The sequence below is a fragment of the Crocuta crocuta genome, unplaced genomic scaffold (assembly GCF_008692635.1).
Source record: "Crocuta crocuta isolate KB4526 unplaced genomic scaffold, BGI_CrCroc_1.0 scaffold613, whole genome shotgun sequence".
Classification (NCBI taxonomy): domain Eukaryota; kingdom Metazoa; phylum Chordata; class Mammalia; order Carnivora; family Hyaenidae; genus Crocuta; species Crocuta crocuta.
This window is the reverse complement of record NW_027528880.1, coordinates 590,586-600,937: the sequence shown is the minus strand read 5'-3', so window position 1 is coordinate 600,937 and position 10,352 is coordinate 590,586. Positions and strand designations below refer to the sequence as shown.

Sequence of the window (10,352 nt, the reverse complement as noted above, 5' to 3'; positions counted from 1 at the left end):
TGGAGTGGCGACTTGGATCCCACTTTCTTTTGAAGGAGGAGTTTTCGGGTCCTGCTGTTGACGCTGTAAGTCCTACTACCATAGGGTGTCTAACTTGCAAGGAGTCTGTTCTCCAGCAGCTCAGGGACCAGTTTCTTTTCGGTTTTGCTGTGTGTTTGCAAGGTGTTCAGGGTTCTGATTGTCTTATATTTCTGTTCGCACTTTACCGTCTCACACCTGTCCAGTGATAACCGCCAATTTCCATTTGGCTGTTGCAGAGCAAGGACTGCATGTATTTACAGGTTAGGCCTGCTCACGGTTGTCCTTGGGTCCCTGCAGTGTGGCACTGTCTCACAGAGGCCTGATTCTCACATGCCTGGCGGACTCAGGAAGCCCGTTGAGATGGCTTCTCCTAAATGGAGTTTCTCCTTTGTGTATTTTCTTACTTAGCCGGTGTGGTCCCTTAGCGTGGATAGCTAAGAATTCCGTCTGTCTAGTTAGTAGTGTTAAGTGACTTGTGCTGATTCCATTACAAAGGCTCTGTGGTTAACAGTTGATGGAAACACACTAATTGGGAAAGAGGGGTCAAAAACAGTCTGAATTGAACTCACCTGGTGTGAGTGCCCACAGTATTGGAGAATAGTTTTTCTTGTTTAGATCTCATTTTATTTTTTGAGTACAATTTTGAGGGTAAGCTGTTACTTGAGATTGAATAGGTAGTTGTGCCTGTTTTAATAAGGATTCTTGTAGCTATGATTACAACATAATCAGCAGGTGGTGATTAACCTGTGTAATATCTCTTCAGCTCTCAGGATTAGGTGCTATGGTTTTGTTTTCATATGCTGATACATTTAAATGGTGTTTGTCATACCATTATAAGAAAGTAAATGAAATCCCCCCCCCAGATATAAGGACAGCTTTACTGTGTGTTGTTACAAATACTTACCCAGAAAATTAAAACAATATTTTTTAAAAAGGCAGGAACACCAGAAGCCATTCAGAAGTCCACATTACAGCTGTACCCCCGTTCCTGAACATGGAGGGCGGTGGCAGGAGGTGTTTATGGAGTGTGGCCACTGTGCCCGTCACTCCCGTGGGACTGACTCTCCATGGCAGTGGCTGTGTGGTTTGTTGTCCTCTAATTACAGTCTTTTTAAAAAAAATTTCTTTAAGTTTTTATTTCTGGGAAGGGGGGCAGCGTGAGCAGGGGAGGGTCAGAAAGAGAGACACACAGAATCCGAAGCAGGCTCCAGGCTCTGAGCGGTCAGCACAGAGCCTGACGCGGGTCTTGAACCCACAAACCGCGAGATCATGACCTGAGTGACTGAGCCACCCAGGCACCCTAATTACAGTCTTAAAGAATTCCATTATGTGGATATTTCTTGGTTCCCCCCTCCCAAAATCAGTTTTCTAATGATGGATTGGATTTGTGTTCCTTTGTTTCAAAAAAAAAATATATATATGGCTGGGAGAGTCCTTATAAACGCACCTGCCCTTTTCTCGCTGTCTCAGCCCAGGTAGAGTGAGGCATATCCCCCGGTACCGTGGGAGCAGAACTTTTGCCTGCTGCGCCCCAGTGCCAAGCCCAGGAGGGCATCTTGGTAAATATTTATTAAGTAGGCTCTCCTCGGAGCCTGCCTCCCCAAATGCTGCGTGCAAGCGCTGTCACTTGACACGGTGTAGTTTCATGTATCTTTTAGGAAATTGGGAGGTGACAGTTGTTCACAGTTCCCAGGCAGGAAAGCACAGCCCAAAAGGGGAAGTGCACTTTCTTGGCACGTCTACCTGTTAGGTTTGCAGCTGGGGCTGAAGCCCATGTACTTGTGACGCTCTGCAGTGCTGCTCTTTGGGCCTCCCGAGCCCAGCTTGCTCGTCAGAAGAGCTACCCCACTTCTTCTTTTTTTTTTTTTAATGTTTTATTTATTTCTAGGAGAGAGAGAGACAGCGTGAGCAGGGGAGGGTCAGAGAGAGAGGGAGTCACAGACTGAAACAGGCTCCGAGCTGTCAGCACAGAGCCCGACGCGGGGCCGGAACCCACGAACCGCGAGATCATGACCTAAGCGAAAGTCGGACGCTCAACCGACTAAGCCACCCAGGCGCCCCAGAGCTACCCCACTTCTACATGGAGGGGGCACTGCTGGCTGCCTTGGTCAGGACTGGGAGTGCTGAGCCTGCACAAAGCCGTCCCCCCGCCAGATCCTAGCACTCCGTGGAGAGGACGGGGCTGGGTGGACACTAGCTGTGGACCTGTCAGGTTGTGTTTTTTCACAGCATGTGTTTTAGTGGTAAGAGATCCGTCTCTGCCTTGTCACGCGCGCAGCGATGGTAGGGCCTGGAGTTGCGTTGTGTGCCCGCCTAGCTGTCACACGTGGCTCTGTGTGAAGCTGTCAAAATTGATAGAGAAGGTCCTGTTATTCTTTAGTTGTTTAATTTAAGCTGGGACCTTTCCCGCTTACCCCTAACCCCCAGTACAAAACTGGACGTTGGCTTCGGCTCATCTCGGAGAAAGAAAAGACTCCAGCTGAAACGTGGTGACTTCTTGACTTTCGGTCTCCACTGTCGGTCGTTGTCTCTCGGCAAGCTTGTGGGCTGCGGTCCTGACAGCACTGCTCACCAAGCACTGCTCAGGAGAGAAGGCCATTGTGTCTTCTCCAGCCATGTTCTCTTTGAGGTTGGGTGGCAGCCACTGTGAGTCTACCATTTTGTAACTGGAAAGAGGTACCTTCCCAGTAATCTCTCGAAAGAGTGCTGGAGGGTGTGCAAGAGTCTGAGACGAAGTAGTGCTGCTGCTCACCTAGCCTTGCTGACCAGGAAGGACACAGCACTGACTGCTTTTGGCCCGTCGAGAGCCGTCCTGTAAAGTTACCCTTAAAGCCTGTTCTTTACCCCCGAGCTCAAGACCTTTTTATACACCTAGAGTTGCTGAAGGCATCACAGTCTTTATTTACGTATATCTGTTTTTTACTGGATTTAACATTTAAAAGATATCTAAATTTATTTATTTGTTTTTGAATATAAAGCATGTTAACGTGAATAACATTATATAAGAAGTATTTTTAAGACAAAAACAACGACAGAGGTAACATTAATTAATTTTTTAACTTCTGGCTTAACTGACAACCGGATCCTTCCGTCTGCTTCTGCTCTCAGACTGTAGTAAAAACATCGCTGTCATTTAGCTTCCAGAAAGCTTTTAGCACCTGTGGACCACATTTTGAGAACTTCTGCTTTAAATAATGATTAGAGGTGCTCTGTTAGGAAATGAGAATTTTACAAAATAGTTAACGTTAACATCTGGGGAAATGGGTTACTTTTAGGAGGTTAGACGACGTCTGAATATTTATTGGCTCGGCCATGTGTTTGCTTTTCGGGAAGAACTTGGGACGAGGCTGGTTTGTTGTCCTGGTGAAGTGAAGCGAGAGGCCCAGAGCATGGCCAGGGTGCCTGCTGGCAGGAGGAGCTCTGAGATGTCTTTGGGCCTTAAGTCATGTGGCCTGACTGCGGTGTCTGCCGGAAAGTGGCACTTCATGTAGACTGTAAGGTGTCCTTTCATTATACACAGCCATTCATTAGACCCTAATTCCTGCTGCAGTGAAAATGGGGTGAGAGTGGCCTACGTTGGCTGTGGAATGATGCAGGTCTCCTGTGGCAGGACCCCAGGAAACGACCACGGGTGGGCTCCTGCAGCAGTGCCCCCACTGGTGCCAGAAGGAGTGCCAGCCAGCCGCAGGTGCGGTTGGGGCCCGGACAGACCACTGTGGATATAAAAGCAATAGGGTGGCCAGTGGGGTCTGGGTCCTCCCCAGAGGGTCGGGGTTCCTAATTAACAGTTACAAAACCTAGAGACTCTTGGGGGAAACGATTCCCAAAGTGCCCGGCAGTGGTGGCTGCACTTGAACATCAGACTGCCCAGGGAAGTGACTCACGGTGCCCTCATCCCATCTGCACGCGCATGCACGCCTCCCCCTCTTTCTGTCTGCTGGAGAAGGAAGGAGAGGGGACGCTCCTGTCTGGGAACCCATCCCAGCGTTGTTCTTGGACATTTAGCAGCAACCAAGCTTGTCCCATATGACATTTTTTATTTTTATTTTTTTTAATGTTCATTTTTGAGAGAGAACGCAAGCAGGGGAAGGACAGAGAGGTGGGGACAAAGGATCTGAGGCAGGCCCTGCTGACAGCAGCAAGCCCCACTCGGGGCTTGAACTCACAAACTGTGAAATCATGACCCGAGCTGAAGTTGGCTGCTTAACTGACTGAGCCACCCAGGCACCCCCATGACAGATTTTCTAATGAGCCCAAGAACCTGTGTTCAGAGCATCGCCAAGAGCCAGGCGGTGGTCCTGTTGTAAGACATCAGTCCCCCAGGATGTAGGGCTCCGATGTCCCTAATGGTATTTGAAACCATGTTTTTATTCAGAGACACCAGAGGGGAGCTGGCTCAGTCTGCTTGGGCTGCTTTAACAAAAGACCATGGACCGGGGCACTTCTACAAAACAGCTTCATCTCTCACAGATATGGGGGGCCCAAGGTCAGGGTGCTAGCTAGCATGGTCAGGTGCTGGTGAGGGGTCTTCAGGGTTGCAGGGGCTTCAGAGCTTTCAGAGAGCTTTCTGGGGGGCTCCTCTTAAGGGCACTGATCCCATTCATGTGGGCTCTGACCTTATGACCTAAGCACCTCCCATCTCCTAGGAGAACCATCACCTTAGGACTCAGTTTCAACATGAATTTTCAGGGGTGCGCACACCCCAGACCATGGCCGAAGCCCATTCAAGGTGGCCATTTAGGACAGTGTCCACGGCATTAGACAGAGAAGAGTGAAAGCCTCATTTCCTTCCCCTTAACCTTGGTACCTTTAACATGGCTGCTCTGGCTGCCAACACCCACGTGGAGTTGCCCACCAAGGTCACAAGCCTGTGTTCCACAACAGAAGCTAGACAGAGGAAACACCGTGCCCATTGCATGCCCACGATGACTTGGAGGCCCGGCTGGGCGCCAGAGCCTGGCCAGGCCTCCGTGCCCAAGATGCTTTCAAGTAGCTGCTTTTGCTTTTTGTCTCCATACGTGTGTAAAAGCAGTACTAAGAGATTGTAAGCAGGGTCGTTTGTAGATGTCTCTCTATATACACTTTTTATTGTGTGGTGGACACCTTTGCTTCATCAGGATAATTTTTTTTAATGGTTTATTTTTTATTTATTTCTGGGGGAGAGAGGGAAACAGCGTGAGCAGGGGAGGGTCAGAGAGAGAGGGAGATACAGAATCTGAAACAGGCTCCAGGCTCTGAGCTGGCTGTCAGCACAGAGCCCAGTGTGGGGCTTGAACCCACGAACCGCGAGATCATGACCTGGGCCGAAGTCAGACGCTTAACCGACTGAGCCACCCAGGTGCCCATACTTTTTTACATTTTTAAATGTTTATTTTTGAGAGAGTGTGAGCAGGGGAGGTGCGCGGCAGGCAGAGGATCCAAAGCAGGCTCCACAGTGACAGAGAGCCAGATACTGGGCTAGAACTCGTGAACCTCAAGACCATGCGCGGAGTTACTCAACTGACTGAGCCACCCAGGCACCCCCATCAGGATAATTTTATTAATGACCATGGTTTTTGGTAGCAGCAGAACTTCCAAATTAGCTGTAAAGGATTTAAATGTAATTAACACTGTCAAGTCAGGTTCTGGGTAGACATTCAGATAAACAAAAATTGGATTTCTTAGTTTACTTTGTGGGCCCAAGCCTCTCTTTTGTCTGTGGTCAGGAGGCAGGCGTGGCGTTTGGTGCCACCGACCTCCAGGGTCAGCGAGCGGAGGGAGTGCTGGCAGCCTGGGCAGGGCTCCTGCCCGTGGGCTGTCGTGTTAGGAAAGGCTGGAGTGAGAAAGAGTCTTTAATTGGGAAGTCTTTCCTTGTTAGTAGTTGGAAGACTCTAGCACCTTTTCAGCCCTTCATCCTGAGAATGAAGGGTTGTTTTGAAGAGGGAAGAGTCTTAACACAAATACAATTGTCACCTTGGGCGGTCAGGATTCTAGATTTGCAGTTAATGAGTCAAAAACAACGAGGCCGTCTTGTAACATTGGACATGATTTTTGGCGGGCAGGTTAGAATTGTTTCAAAATTGACATCATTTGTTTCAAATATTGTTTCAGGGGTTGGAGGTTTGGGCAAGCACGATTTGCCACCAGGTGTGGGTGGTGTGGCCAACGCACACCGTGTCATCTTTGAGAAGCAGCACTGGCTGTCTCCCGGGGTCGCCCTGCTGTGAAACAGGCACCACATCGTGGCTGCGCGGCGCCTCGGGGAAGCCCGTGTGGGGCTGGTAGAAGCCGAGACCTGTCCGCAGGCACATCGCAGGCCCTTCTGTAGGCACATCCTAGAGGTTGAGCCCTCGGGTTTACCAGGTTGAAGGTCCTGCAGCATTGACGCCCACTGCCGTTTTGGGTGGGTGTTGGATTTGGGTTGTTTAAGAAAAAGGGGGGGGGGGGGCGCCTGGTTGGCTCAGTCCAACTGTGGCACAGGTCATGATCTCACAGTTCAAGGTTCAAGCCCCACGTCGGGGGTCTGTGCTGACAGCTCGGAGCCTGCTGGGGAGTCTCTGCCCTTCCCCCACTCGTGGGCGCGCACTCTCAAAAATAAACATTAAGAAAAAAGAAATCACCACTGTCAGCTTAACATTTTGAAAAGTTAGAGAATCTGAAGGGAGAATTTAGTGGTTTTAGAGCAGTTTTGTGGGAGGAAGTGCCTGGGCCCTTCTGATACTGAGGCACGCGGGGCTCCTCCCAGCGGGGTCCGCGTCCCCGAGCTGGCGGCGAGGCCTCGCCACTGTGGTGTCCCAGCCTTCGAACATCCCCTGCGGTGAACTGGCAAGTCCCCCCGTCCCCCCAGAAGGGCCCGGGCCCCTGAGAGAACCGACAGGCTCCGGTCTCCGGACTCCCGCATGCAGCGGGCATTTCCCCAGGTGAATGACAGAGCCTCGGGGAAGGAAGCCGGCCGTGTCACTGCTGGTGCTAAAATTGGAGGTTTTGAGTGCAGATTACAGTTTTGGAAAGCCGGTGTCTGCCGGCACGAGCCTGACAGTGAGGCGGCGAAAGCCCGCTGGCCGGTCCACACCGGCGACTCCCCACGTGGCACAGGGGCAGCCAGTTACAGCGGCCCGCAACTTTCTCCCTTTTCGTGTTGGAAACAAGCTCTTTGGGGCCCTCAGCTTTGAGGAGAATAAAGGGGCTCTGAGAGCTGCCAGTTCTTGCTTCCCGGCCGTTTGCTCATGCACACCATGGTGGGGGCGGTCCGCCAGGCAGCCCAGAAGAAAGGTGACTTCCGGTCATCTCCCTGCGGCTGCGGGCTCCTGGGCGTGCTCTTACACCCGCGTCCAAGCTCAACACGGTTTCTCCTCCTTTCACTGGGCTGCAGTTTTACAGTAGAGTTTCTGGGCTGAGGAAATTTTTACAAAATTAATATTGCAAAGGTAAATATAAAGTCAAGAATATCCAGGGGCGCCTGGGTGGCTTAGTCGGTTAAGCGTCCGACTTTCGCTTAGGTCATGATCTCGCGGTTCGTGGGTTCGGGCCCCGCATCGGGCTCTGTGCTGACTGCCAGCTCAGGGCCTGGAGCCTGTTTCAGAGTCTGTGTCTCCCTGTCTCTCTGACCCTCCCCTGCTCATGCTGTCTCCCTCTCCTAGAAATAAATAAAAATATTAAAAAAAAAAGTCAGTATCCAAAATGCTCTGACCTAATCCGAATATACTGCATTTCATCCCACTCACAGAAATAACTAGATTTTCCTTTTTTAATTCTTCAGAACTCAAATCCAGGAATCTTTATTTTTCAGATTAAAGTAAATTTAAAATTTTCATTCCTAAGAGCATTTTAATTTCTTTGCTTCTCTAGACGCTCAGTGCTGTGAAATAGCGAAGTAAAGTTTTTCTGAGGAGCAAAGCCTCTATTTGAGATGCATTCATCACATTTGAGAGATTTGGCGGCCACACAGGCGGACTGGGCTCCTTGCGGGGTGGGGGTGGGGGGGCAGAGCAGGCGCTGTCTCTTTAAAAGGAGAAGCATCAGAATGTTGGTTGTTGTGGGGTCACTAAGGAGACCAGCAGGGGCCGGAATTACAGTGCGGAATTACAGTGGGAATTACAGTGCGGAATTACAGTGCGGAGGTGCTGCTGAGGTGCAGGTGCTGCCTGTGCTGCCGAGGTGCGTGGCCCCACAGGGAGGGGGCTCCCCTGGTAGAGTGGGAAGTGCGTGGGGAGGTCACCTCGGGACTTGGGGGGGGCTTGTTGGATCAGGGTGCACTGTAGCTGGTCCAGCCTTTCGCAAGAGGCGAATATAGGGGGGAGTGAGCTTTTAAATTCACGTAGAAGAGCTGAACCACGCGCGTCCATGTGAAGTAACTATAAAAGTCTTCTAAAGTTTTCCTTGCGCCTTTTCACTGAGACGACGGCGAGGCTATAGTGTTGAGATTTTTAAGTGCTTCTCTTCACATATGGTTTGGTGCTGTTTTTCATGTTTTATGTTTCTTTCCTTGTTGGGTTTACTGAGCTGGGTCCACCTCGAAGTGAGGTAGTGATTGGAAAGCAGCCGATAACCAGCGACTGATTTTGAAACCTCCGTCCTGGTCCTGTCGAGGCCTCTGCACTGTCCCTGCGGCTTCCTCCCGGCCTCCCTGGGCCCTTCCCTCGGGGGCCGGCCTGAGCACCGGGTTTTCCCTTCGTTAAAAGTTCTTAAGGAACAGGACAGTTTCTTCCTTTTTTGACTCCCAGCGTGTCTTTGTGGGTCACACGATCCCACACAAATCCGATTACTTGGAGAGTTGAGTCTTTGGGGTGTTTTTTTCCTAATCACTTACGTCTATTTTCCTGTTTTATTTTAGGAGCTTACTCCGGGGGAATTTTCTCGAGATAATCTTCATTGTTACTTGTGAACCTTGACTGACAACAGCAGTGTTCGAGGCCTAGCAGTTTACTTGGACCAAGCAATTCCATCCGCCAGGTGCTTGGACCTCCAGAAAAAGTGTCCCAAGCTTTCAGTGTTGGGGCAGGTAAAGTTTTAATAGTGCTAAACGTCGGCAACACATTTTTACTTAATAGGTTTCAGGCTGGGTGGCATTTTATGTGAAGAAACTGACAGTGTGTCACATTTGCATTTGTTTGAAATATTGTAAACTTTAGCCCTAAGGTGTTCATAGAAATGACCAGCCACATGCTGAGAATTGGCTGCCCCCACTCCTTTATCTTTACATTGGCGCTTCATTAGTGCATAGATTTGATGTTGTGTGAACGTTGTATTTTGTTGAGGAGAGCTCTTCCTGCACAAAATCTCAGTGACCAGAAAAGTGCTCTGATCCTTGAGGGCATGCATGCTGATGTCACAGTCACTCCCACAAGCTTCTGATTGGCCAGGAGTCTGCTGGCCAAGTCCTAGACAGGAAAGTGGGAAGCACCTTGTGGGGAGTGAAGAATCTGGTTGCGTGTGGTTTTGAATTTTGTATATTTTGTATCTTGAAGGTTTTCATTCCATAGCAGTCCTTCCCTTACGATGGAACATGGCATAAAATCTGAGTCCGCAGTAGCATTTAAATGTGATTGAAGCCTGAGCAGCTTGGAAAAAATTTCTCAAGGTATATACTGTTTTTTTTCCCCCAGATTGTATTATTTGAAACGAGTAGAATTTTCACAAGCATGACCTTTTAATAATCTACTAGAAAGTTAAAAAGCAGAAAATAAGTACACATGAAGCTGTTGCCTTGGGCACCATTTTCTAAAGTGTCTGAATTATCTGTTGCTTCTTATCTGTGCAACCCTCACCTCCACAAAGTATCCACGGGCTGGTGGCAGGGCAGGGGAACACTCGGCTTGCAGCAGGCTTGGGGTGCGGGGATGGGCACCACACCCTCTCCATGCCCTTCCCTCTAGCAGGGTAGCCGGGTGTCTTACATAGCATCTCAAGGCTCCAAAATGCAGGGTAGAAGCGGCTAGGCCTTGAGCCAGCGCATTGTTCTGTAGCTGTGCTGGGGGGGCAGGGGGTCCCCCGAACGCTGGCCTGGCACCTCCAGCTCTGTGGCCTCCTCTGCTCACGCCCTGTGCCACATGTGCTGGCCCGCTGCCCATACTGCCGAGTGGCTGAGAGGCAAAGGGACGGTCTGGACTTGCTGGCTGCAGTTCTTCACTAAACATTAAATGTGCAGCTGTTAAAATTTCTTTCACAGGTCCCTTCAAATCCCCCATTACCGCCTATTTAGGAAACCTTGGTCAAGATAACTCATTTTGGGCCGCCTGGTGGCACAGTTGGTTAAGCATCCGACTCTTGATCTCAGCGCCGGTCATGATTTCGTGGTTCAAGGGATTGAGCCCGCTGACAGTGGAGCCTGTTTAGAATTCTCTCACGCCTCT

The 10,352-nt window shown here is 50.1% G+C and overlaps 1 protein-coding gene across 1 annotated transcript in view; it reads left to right on the top strand.

The window, feature by feature from the left end:
- Positions 1–10,352, top strand: part of LOC144225615 (death-inducer obliterator 1-like) — a 34,593-nt gene continuing 24,241 nt past the window's right edge. Inside the window, exons 1-3 of the mRNA XM_077756841.1 lie at positions 1–65; positions 8,834–9,001; positions 9,468–9,580. The gene's annotated coding sequence lies outside the window, so the exon portion shown is untranslated. The remainder of the gene's footprint in view (positions 66–8,833; positions 9,002–9,467; positions 9,581–10,352) is intronic.